At 40.8% G+C, this 12,053-nt stretch overlaps 1 long non-coding RNA gene across 1 annotated transcript; it reads left to right on the forward strand.

Moving 5' to 3' along the window:
- Positions 3,385–8,266, forward strand: LOC110260329. Its single transcript, XR_002343452.1, has 3 exons — positions 3,385–3,568; positions 3,658–3,855; positions 7,169–8,266. It is a non-coding gene; the product is annotated as an uncharacterized LOC110260329 (long non-coding RNA).

Here is a 12,053-nt window from a genome sequence, read left to right on the forward strand (position 1 = left end):
AGATAGGGGAGATGTCATTTTCGCCACTGCAGAGGGAGAGATGAAGGCTCGAGAAAGGTTGTAACAGGCAGGAACATGGGGCCGGTGTCTCCTGACAAAATCCAAGTGCCTTCTGCTGCACTGCCCTGCCCACCTATGCCACTTTGTGTTCAATGCGCTTGTGAGTCTATGAGCAAGAAGCATATCAACGCTATAGCTAAAGGAAGAGAAAAGGAGGTGGAGTAAGCTTGGCATCCTGTATTAGGAGAAATGAGATAAGGGTAGCACATTGAGACAGGTTGATGGCTAGGAAAAATCTTAAGTTTCTGCTGACATATCTCAGAACTCCAGGTTTGGTTCCTAGAGACCCATAACTTCAAAGGTCATTGACTCACTTACATGATTGCAAAGTGGATTTTGGAGGCAGGGGAGGATGCTGCAGTGTGCAGCTGCTCGATGTGAGAGCTCAGTTCCCAGACCATGGATTGAACCCAGAGTGCAATGGTAAAAGCACCGAGTCCTAACCACTAGACCACCAAGGAACTCCCCTGGAATGAATATCTTAAATTGGGCCCTAGTTTTAGGCTCAGCAGAAGAGTACTCAAATCTTGTTCTTTCATCTTATTCCAATGTCTACAGAGTGCAGATGGTATGTGAGGAAATCTAGTGGATCAAAGATGAAGACACATTCTAGAACCATAAAAAGCTTTCTTTCTTCTTTCTCTCTCTCTTTCCAGCTCTCTTTCTTTCTTTCTCTCCCTCTCTCTTTCCTTCCTTCCTTCCTTTCTTTCTTTTTTCTTTCTTTTTTTGCTTTTTAGGGCCACACCCACAACATATGGAAGTTCCCAGACTAGGTGTCAAATCGTAACCATAGCTGCCGGCCACAGCCACAGCAACATGGGAGCCAAGCCACATCTGCAACCTACACCACAGCTCACAGCAATGCCAGATCCTTAACCCACTGAGCGAGACCAGGGATCAAACTCACATCCTCATGGACACTATTTGGGCTCATTGCTGCTGAGCCACAATAGGAACTCCCAGAGAACATCTTTAATAGAGAGGGCTTATTATTTCAAATACTCATACACCAATTCATTTCAAAATATGATGTAGCACCTTGCTGCATGCCAAACACTGTCCCAAGTGGAGAACAAAGGCAATGACAAAGACAATGTCCCTGATTTTTTGTTTTTCCATTTGGCCCTTAAGGCAGTACACCTTCAATGTAAATGCACTCAATCCCTGAGCTCTTGCGTGAAAATGCAGATTCTGATTCAGTCGGGGTGGGCCTGAGAGTCTGCGTTTCTCACCAGCTCTCCCAGCCATGAGCATGCTATTGACTGGAGGACCACACCCTGGAGCCTTCCCTGACCTCAAGGAATTCACCTGGCCAGTACAGGATACAGAAAAAGTCAGTAGAAGTACCACAGGTAGGGCTGCCCAAGTTTCCATAGGACTCACCTACCCTATTCCTGAAGAGTCAGGTGAAGCCTCCCCAAGGAAGTGACACTTAAGCTGAGCCAAGCTGGGGTGGAGGGAAGAACATGTATGCCCAGGTCTAGAAGCAATGGTGTGTGATAAACATTTAACGACCGTCTCTCTCCAGGTAGGCAAGGAGGCCCTGAGAGCTCCCACTGTGACTCAGCAGTAACGACTACTATCCATGTGGATGTGGTTTCAATCCCTGGCGGTGGTCAGTGGGGTAAGGATCCGGCATTGCCAGAAGCTGTGGTATAGATCGCAGACAAGGCTCGGATCCTGTGTTCCTGTGGCTGTGGTGTAGGCGGGCAGCTATAACTCCAATTTGACCCCTAGCCTGGGAACTTCCAGATGCTGCATGTGTGGCCCTAAAAAAACTAAGTAAATAAATGTCCAGCATGTGTGTGCATATTACTCAAAAATATTCATTGAATCTGGAACTAAAAATATAAAATTTACTCATAAATCATGTTATGACACCATACTTTCAGGGAAATGTGGTAAGCCACTCTAAAATAAACTGAGGATTTCCCACTGTGGCACAGTAGATTAAGGATCTGGCGTTGACACTGCTTTGGCATGGGTTTGATTCCTGGCCTGGGAATTCCATATGTTGTGAGCACAGCCAAAAAATAAATAAATAAAATAAAGCAACTGATAACACCATTTAAAAAATAGGGTTAGACAGTCAGACCTTATATTTTACATATGTTATCATCAAATGATATTGATCCTAGGTTAGAATAAAAATATACAAAAATGAAAAACGGTTGAATATTAAGATTATAGAATTTACACTTTTTCTCAGTTTTCTTTGTTATTACATCATCTTTTTCTTTGTTATTACATTGTCTGTTTTTCCCTACTGATATTATTATTATTATTATTATTTGTCTTTTGTCCTTTTAGGACTGCACCCACGGCATATGGAGGTTCCCAGGCTAGGGGTCTAATCAGAGCTGTAGCTGCCGGCTTATGCCACAGCCACAGCAATGCCAGATCCAAGCCGCGTCTGCTACCTACACCACAGCTTGTGGCAATGCCGGATCCTTAACCCACTGAGCAAGGCCAGGGATCGAACTCACAACCCCATGGTTCCTAGTCAGATTTGTTTCTGCTGTGCCGTGACAGGAACTCTGCCCTGTCAGTTTAATACTGATATTTAGTACTGATATTAAACTGAGAGCAGCTTCTTCTGCTCTTAAGAAGGAGAAAGAAAAGACAGAAAATATTCCAACAGTTGAACTGTGCTGAATAGGTTTTTTTTTTTCTTTTTTGTCTTTTTAGGGCCGTACCCATGGCATATGGAGGTTCCCAGGCTAGGGGTCAAATTGGAGCTGTAGCTGCCAGCCTATGCCAGAGCCACAGCAACACCAGATCCGAGTCACATCTGCAACCTCCACCACAGCTCACGGCAATGCCGGATCCTTAACCCACTGAGCAAGGCCAGGGATCGAACCCGAAATCTCTGGTTCCTAGTTGGATTTGTTTCCACTGCACCACAACGGGAATTCCTGTGCTGAATAGTTTAATGCTGCCCTTTTAACAGCTGGAAATTTTTCATGGAATAGCTCCAGCCACACTTCAACTTGTGAAGAAAATCATTTAGGAAACTTCTACCTTAAAAGCAATTCATAAAAGAAATGTACAATGTGCCTGTGAGTCATCCTTCAACTACTGATATTTTCTTCACTAAGCTTCTATAATGGGGAAAAATTATCATTCCACCTAAGCTTCTGAGACCTGTTATCACTTTGTAGATTGAGTAACCCTTGGAGACAAGGCCATCTACTGGCTAGACAGCCTGGAAACAGTTTCCAGACCAATCAACTCCCTGTAAATTGTTCTTAGACCAATCAACCACCTAGAAACAGAATCTGGACCAATCGCTGTTTTCTAAGAACTATTTCTCCTAAAATCTGCCACGGCTGCCTTGTAAACAAAAACCAAGGACATAACACTTACATGAATTGTTTTTATACAGACCTCCCCTGTTCCAGCCCATCTAATGACCTTTTTGACAAGTACCTGGAACTCTGTGCCCCTAAGTGGATTTCACTCTGTACTGAATAACTGTTCAGCCACGTCATATCCTTTGTGGAATGAGGTAAGGACTATGTACATTTCAGAGTATATCATTTGGTACATTATAGTGGTTTTGATGTTATTTTATGGGTTTTTTTAATTCAAACTTAGGTGGTCGTCAACCTTGGCTACACATTAGAATCACCTGAAGAGTTTTTAAATCCTGATGCTCAAGCTTCGCCCTAGACCAAGTAAATCAGAATTTCTGTCATCGGTACTTGTTAAAGTTCCACAGATGATTCTAGTGTGCATTTTACGTTGAAAACAATTGCTTACCTAGATCTGAACTAGAGTCAAAGCTTGCCAAAGGTAAGGCAGTTTCTTGTAATTTTGCTTTATCTCACCCTGTGCAGCCTAGCACAGATTTTTCTGCCTAAGCTAGGCAGCTGATTGATAATAAATCCACAGGGAGTTTCAGACTAATACCTGGGATTTGGAGTAAGACCAGAATTACATCATCCTCTGAGCTCAGGGAGGGAATATGGAGTGGTTCGTAAGAGCTTTTTCTTCTGTACTCAGATCTGTGTTTGAGGTCCAACTCTATCACCACCCAAATCTCTGTCCTAAAAGTATCTCTTTGAACAGGTATTGATAATGTAAGGAAAGCACTTTGTTTGGCCCTTGGTCTTAGAGAACTAAGAATAAACACAAAATGATTGAGATGACATACTTGCAAAAGTAAATCCTTCCTAAGGATGATGTGTACCACTGGTGACAGGGCTTGGAGAGTAACTGCAGTGCTGGTGTTCAAAAGGTATCCTTAGGCCTGTTATTTAACTAAACAGAAATGTAATCTGATCAACCCTCCTATAACATAAAGATTTCAAGTAACACTATAGTCATGCCAATTGTCATATATGGTAAAGCAAGTCTCATTGCCTGCACAGACTATTTAAAAAAAATTATAGATCTAGAAAAGAAAAAAAAAAAAAGGTAGAGAGAGTTTACAGTGCATCGCTAGCACTATGTGGGAAAACAAACCTGGCTTCCATGATGGGATCATTTTGACCCAGCTTTTCGAGGCTTTCCTGGATTATTGGAATAAGAAAATGTGCAGCCCCTCCAGAGGCAACTTGATTCTCTAGAATAGACAGGCTCTTTTGGAAGCAGGAAATGCCAGGGGAATATCAAGCCTTACCTAATTACAGAGCCTTCTGGAATCTAGGAATTAGAACCATAGAGCAGCCTGATCTTTGGTCCTCAAGAAACCCCTCTTGGGGTTCTGATCGTTGCTCACCGGTTATGAACCTGACTAGCATCCATGAGGATGCTTGTTCCATCCGTGGCCTCACTCAGTGGGTTAAAGGAACCGGTGACAAGCTGCAGTGTAGATGGCAGACGAGGCTCGGATGCTGCATTGCTGTGGCTGCGGTGTAGTCCGGCAGCTTGGATTCGACCCCTAGCCTGGGAACTTCCATATGCCATGGGTGCGGCCCTAAAAAGCAAAAAAAAAAAAAAAAAAAAAAAAAAAGAAGAAGAAAAAGAAAAGAAAGAAAGAAAAGAAAAGAGCCCCTCTCAAAACCAGTGTGTAGGAGGAAAATGTTTTCAAAATCCCATTTACATTTGAATTTGTTAAGGCAGGAGTATCTCCTTTTGATTAACCTCCATTAGTCACAGTAATAATGCCAGCTCCCACGTACATGAGGTATTTCATTCCTCCAGTATCTAAAAGAAGCCTTGGAAGTAAATTAACAATAAATCTATCAATTCTTTCAAGCCCTTCAGCTACAGGCTTATGAGATTTCATTTTTGCAAGCGGGTAGTACCTGTCCCTCCTCCCAGCTAGAAGTTTCGCAAATGTGTATCATTGGTTGCCAGAGTCCAGCTCCAGCAGCCAGGGTATTCCCTCTGGGGATGGACAGTGTCAGCGAAGCACATGGAGACAGCCTCTTTGTCCCTTCTTTCAGGGTGCTGGACTGCTCAAATTTTATTAGCATAGGTAACAGTTTATATAGACAGCTTAATTGTAACTTACATCACAGTGCTTAGATCATATTCTCAAAGGTTAAATTTTAGACTACATGGTACAGTAGATATACAATGTGTTCTAAGAATTTCAATCAAAACTAATGGATACAATGCATCATGCAAAATTATAATGGGTACAAAACATTATGTGGAAAAATCATTATATGAAAATAAGGCAATTCGGTATAAAAACGTCTTGTTACTTTTAGCAAGCGCCGCCCATTATTGTTTTAAGCTAAACCTTAACAACTAGAAAGGTCACAAGCACAAGAATTTAACATTTACAAAAACTCATTTTTAGATTAAAGCTTGAGGTACTAACTTCAAAGCGTTATGGTCAGGGGACAGTATGAGAAAATATTTTCTATATCAGAGCAACTTAATTTCATAAAACTTAAAAGCTCCCTACAAAACTTATTAAAAGCAAGATTATATTTTTCCATTGAGAATGATGTATGTCTAACCTATTCTAACCTATTGTACACTCCACAATTACCTAACTCTAAAACCTATTTTTACTTGTAACAAAACAGTGAACACTTTGTTTTTGCTTACATTAGATCTGAATAGGGGGAATTTCACCAAGGTGAAAATCTTATTATTTTATCACTGTTCCAATATTTGTTGTTCCAATTTTATTGAATCACAAAACAATATAGAAAAATAACAAGGAATAGCAAACAAATAACAGAAAAGGCTGAGTAATAAGTAAATAACAGGAAAGACTGAATTTTCCAAGAAGCAATTTTTATTCTTGCACTATTGCGCAAAGCCTTCATTTTATTATTGTTGTCATTGTTGTCCGGTTAGCAGGTGAGCCTCATTATTTTTAGAACTTACCCTCGGAACTGTGCCACCGGGTAAGCCCTTTTCCCTATTTCTAAACCTGCCCTCAGAACTGTGCTGGCGGGTAGGCCTTTTTTCCTTGGTTAGGAACCCTGCCTTTGGAACTGTGCGGTCAGGCTAGTTCCCTTCCTTGGCCTCCTGAATCTCCTCGGCTCCCCGCAATTGGTCATGAGTGAAAATGGAAATTTCTCCTGCTGTGAATATACAGGGAGGGACTAAATGCATTCTAAAAACAGAAGGCAGAGTTGCCACTGTGGTGCATCAGGTTAAGGATCCACTGTTGCTGCAGCTGTGGTATAAGTCAGAGCTGCTGCTCAGATTTGATCCCTGGCGCCAGAACTTCCATTTTCTGTGAGTGCAGCTGAAAAAGGATTAATTAATTACCTTAATTAATTAAAAACAGAAGGCCATTTTTATTATATCACCCAGGAAATAAAGCATTATTCGATGATTTCAAACTATTTTCTAAATAATGCCTTTGTGACCTCAATGTTATTCCAGTCCCTTAAGTTTTTCTTAATGAAAAATACTCCTGTGCTTGAGAAAGGTAGTACAGCAGTGCAGATGCATACTATATTTCCCAGGATATGGATAACATAGGCTCAAAATTGTAGTTTGTCATATTATATGCTACAAATGTGATATACATTGGCAGTGTTTCATTTTCATACATTATCTAATTGTTCCAGTCACATTCGTTGACGGGTTTGTCATTTTTCCCATTGGATTTCCCACTGTATCTTGATGACTGTAACTTTTTAGTAATTCCCTTTTTTTTTTTTTTTTTTTTTTTTTTTTGTCTTTTTAGGGCCACGCCTGTGGCACATGAAGGCTACCAGGCTAGGCGTCAGATCAGAGCTCTAGCTGCCGGCCTACACCACAGCCAGAGCAACCCAGAATCTGAGCTGCGTCTGCGACCTACACCACAGCTCACGGCAACACTGGATCCTTAACCCACTGAGCGAGGCCGGGGATCCAACCTGCAATCTCATGGTTCCTAGTCGGATTCATTTCCATTTCTCCAGGATGGGAACTCCAGCTTTTTAACTATTCTCTGTCCTTCGAAATTTCACGAGAACTTTACAACCAGCTTGTAAATGCCTTTTTAAATAATCCGGCCATGATTCTGATTGGGATGGTTTTGACTCTGTAGTTCAATTTATGGAGGGTTGACATCATAATAATATGAAGCCTTCCCCTCATGAGTGATTTCCATCCCACTTTTTTAGATCTTTAATTTCTCTTTGTATTTTTCAGTATAATTGTTGTGCACATTTTTTGTTAAATTTTTATTTCTAAGTATTTTGTTTTGATGCTTTTGTAAATGGCATTATTTTTAAAATTTCACATATGGCCCAGTAGCATAAAATATCTTGATGAATATTCAATGTGCACTTGTAAAGAATGTACTCTGCAACTATTGGATCATCTAAATATGTCAATTAGGTCAAGTTGGTAAGACTATTACTCAAATCTTCTATATCCTTATTGATATTTTGTCTATTTATTCTATCATACACTGAAAGAGCAGTATTAAAAGGGCAGTATGACTGCAGGTCTATTTCTCTCGTCAATTTTTGCTTTTGCATGTGTTGAAGCTCTGTTATTCCCTGCATACGTGCTTGGGATTGTTATATTTTCTTGACTGATTGGCCTTTTATTGTTGCAATATCATTCTTTGTTCCTGGAAATACTCTTTGTCTTTAAATTTGCTTGGCCTCATATATGTAAATACTAGCTTTCTGATGCTCAGTGTTTGCATCGTATAGAGAAGCAGATAGTTTGAAAATGAATGAGGGTAAAAAAAAATCTATGTCTCTGTATTTAAGTGCATCTCTTGTAAACAGCATATGATTGAGTCTTGCTTTTCATCCAGGCTGACAACACTTTTTTTTTTTTTTTTTAAGTAGATGTATTTATTTATTTATTGTCTTTTTGCTATTTCTTGGGCCGCTCCCGCGGCATATGGAGGTTCCCAGGCTAGGGGTCCAATCGGAGCTGTAGCCACCGGCCTATGCCAGAGCCACAGCAACGCGGGATCCGAGCCACGTCTGCAGCCTCCACCACAGCTCACGGCAACACCGGATCGTTAATCCACTGAGCAAGGGCAGGGACTGAACCCGCAACCTCATGGTTCCTAGTCAGATTCATTAACCACTGTGCCACGACGGGAACTCCCGACAACACTTTTATATTTGGTGTTTTAATGTTACAGATTGATTTAAGTCGACCATCTTACTATTTGTTTTTTACTTGTCCCTCTCATCTTTGTTCCTTTTTTTTTTTTTTTTTTTGGTTTTGGTTTTGATTTTATTTATTTGTTTACTTATTTATTTATTTATTGTATTCCAGCTTACCTCCTCTACTGGCTTTTTAGCTACTATTTTTAAAGAGATTCCTAAAGGAATTCCCTGGTGATTCATCAGGTTAAGAATCTAGCATTGTCACCACTGTGGCACAGGTTCAACACCTGGCCCAGGAACTTCTGCCTGCCAGCATGCCACAAGCGCAGCCCCCAAAACAAATAAATAAGTAAATAAATAAAGTGATTACAATATACATCCTTAATGCATCACCTTCTACCTTGAATTGATATTATACCTCTTCATGTATAATGTAAGGGCCCTATGATGAGACTTTTTGATAAAGCCCTATCTTTTGAAACTTCAAATTTTATGTATTTATTTATCAAAACCATCAAATGGAATACTTAAGATGTTTGCATATCATTGTATCTGACTTTTACCGCAGACACAAAAAAGAACCATGAACAAATATTAAACTCTAGATAACAGTATGCATACTGAAGAGTCGAAGGATGAAGTAGAATGATGTCTCCAACTACTTTAATATGCATCAAAAAATAAGATGGATTGATGGACAGTGAGAGCACTGCCTAGATGGATAGCTATGTGACAAAGCAGAGCTAGCAAAATTCTAATGGTAGAATATAGGTGACTCTTTCCATTTTTCTCTGCTTGAAAATTTGTATCATAAAATGTTGGATGAAAAAGCCCCTCCTCTAACTTGATATAAAAATTAAATTTTAATCTGTTTTGTAACATTAATTAATTATACAATGAAACCTTAAAGGCAGAAAAAAAATATGCAAGGACTTCCCACTGTGACACGGTGGGTTAAGACCTGAGTGCAGCAGCTCAGAACACTGCAAAGGTGCTGGTTCAATCCCCAGCCTGGTACAGTGTGTTAAAGGGTCCGGCATTGCCATAGAAGCAGTGTAGGTCACAGCTGTGGCTCAAATTCAATCCCTAGTTCAGCAATTTCCATATGCCATGGGTGGGGCCACAAAATTTTTTTCAGAATAAGAAAGAAAAAAAAAGTATGCGCAGAAGCTGTTATGGTAATGGCCTTCTCCTCTATCCCAGTGATTCCTTGACCCTGTTAGTTCCAGACCTGGCCTGAATCCTAAATTCACCATTGTCTGCAAGACTGTACAGGATCTCACCCTTGGCTACCCTTCCAGTTTCACTGAACACCCCCCTTCTCCCTCTGCACACAAAGAACATGAAACTTTCAGTTCCCTGAATGCCCTGCGATTGAACTTGCCTGAGGCCTCAAAGCCTCCCCATAAACTGCTTCCTTGCCTGGAATGCTGCCCTCTCTAACCATCTCCTTTTGGAAAAATCATGCTCACCATTTAGGTCTCACCAGAAATATCATTTGCCCAGTGACGCAATCCCTCATCTCTCAAAGTAGGTCAGCTTCCTAACCTGGAGGAAAGCACCTCCCAGGACCTAAATTGCTCTGAAGCCAGCACGGAACCAGGGAATTTCCTGCTCAAAGAAAACAGGCTGTGACCTGTGTAGGTTGCTCTTAAGCAAGGCCTTTCCCTTCTCAGAATGAAGGAGGAGTATGTGTAAAAATCCCCAATTCAAAAACTGTTTTGGTTCAGAAATGATGCTTGATTGCTTTTCATCTTATATTGTAAGAAGAGAAATATGTTCATCCCCTCAGTGTCCTAAAAGCCATAAGAGAATTGTGATTGGATGTTCAACTTCTACTCTCAGGAAGCAATGCAGTGGGTCAGAACACCAGCAACACACACGGTCTGTGAGCAAAACCCCCTTGCCGCCTGCCTCCAGTCTTCCCAGCCTGCCCAGTTGGCAGCTCTCCCCTGCAGAGCCGTCTGAACACATGCAGAGATCTGGAACTGCTGCCTTTACGATAGGGATAAACCAGAGTCACAGGGACCAGTAAGCCAGTGACATCCTTGGATTGATTTTTGCCTTTTGATTCCCTGAGTTGTCCGTCTCGTTGGAAGCAAAATACATAGAGCCAGATGTGATGCTAATAAATCCAAATTTGACCAAGTTCAGAATAACCTTCAACTAAATAACCCCTATCGCTCCCTGAACTTCTCCTTGTAAAACAGACTCTGTCCTTTCTACAGTATTTCTCTTCCCATTAGAATCTAAGCTCCATGAAGGCAGAAACACATCTGCCTTGCTCCCTATGGTACCTTCAGTAGGGAGTGCACAGTAAGACCTCAGTAAATATTCAGTGAAGAAAGGAATCTCTGGAAAGGTCAGGGGGAGGGATAAATTAGAAGTTTGGGATTGGAGTTCCCATCATGGCACAACAGAAATGAATCCAACTAGGAACCGTGAGGTTGCAGGTCTGATCCCTGGCCTCACTCAGTGGATTAAGGATCCAGCATTACCATGAGCTGTGGTGTAGGTTGCAGACATGGCTCGGATCTGGTGTGGCTATGGCTGTGGTGTAGGCCCACAGCTATAGCTCCGATTGGACCCCTAGGCTGAGAACATCCATATGCCGTAGGTGCAGCTCTAAAAAACAAAACAAAACAGAAGTTTGGGATTAACATATACACACTACTATATGTAAAATAGATAAGCAACAAGGACCTACCATATTGCACAAGGAATGCTACTCTGTATTCCTTTCCCATATAGTTATTACAGAAATAACTATATGGGAAAGGAATTTGAAAAAGAATGGATATATACATATGAATCACTTTGCTATGCACCTGAAATTAACAACATTGTGAATCAACTATATGTCAATAAAAATAAAAATTAGGGAGTTCCCTGGTGGTCTAGTGGTTAGGATTCAGGGCTTGGGTTCAAACCCTGGTCTGGGAAATGAGACCCCACGTCAAGCTGCTGCACATGCAGCAAAAAAATTAAATAAATGAAAAATAAAATTAAAGGAAGCTCTGTCTCTTTTTCATTATAAAATACCATTTTGTATGTTACTCCTACATGCCATCTTAGTGTGTACATTATACATAGCATTCATTTATTCTTTCTTTCATGTAATCATTAACTGACATTTATACAATAGCCACTAAGCACCAAGGAAGCAAGTATGCAAATATTAGTATTACAGATTCTCTACCCTTAAGAAGCTCATAATCCATAAGGAGCCCACAGACTAGCAAAGAAACTGCCACCATCCGAAGAGAAATTGCCACAACAGAGGGCAGGAAGGGAAAAACAGATGTGAGAGGTAAAATAGCAATGAGGCACTTTCTCTCCTATCGAAGTAGCAGACATAGAAATAAAAAGAGTAATAGTCAACCCCATTTGTTTCTTCCTAACAGAAAGAAACAGACATAGAAATAAAAAGAGTAATAGTCAACCCCATTTGTTTCTTCCTTCCAGTTTGTCTTTGGGTATTCACATCTCAACCACGTGGTCTGGTGACTC

This window comes from Sus scrofa, chromosome 1 (assembly GCF_000003025.6).
Source record: "Sus scrofa isolate TJ Tabasco breed Duroc chromosome 1, Sscrofa11.1, whole genome shotgun sequence".
Classification (NCBI taxonomy): Eukaryota; Metazoa; Chordata; class Mammalia; order Artiodactyla; family Suidae; genus Sus; species Sus scrofa.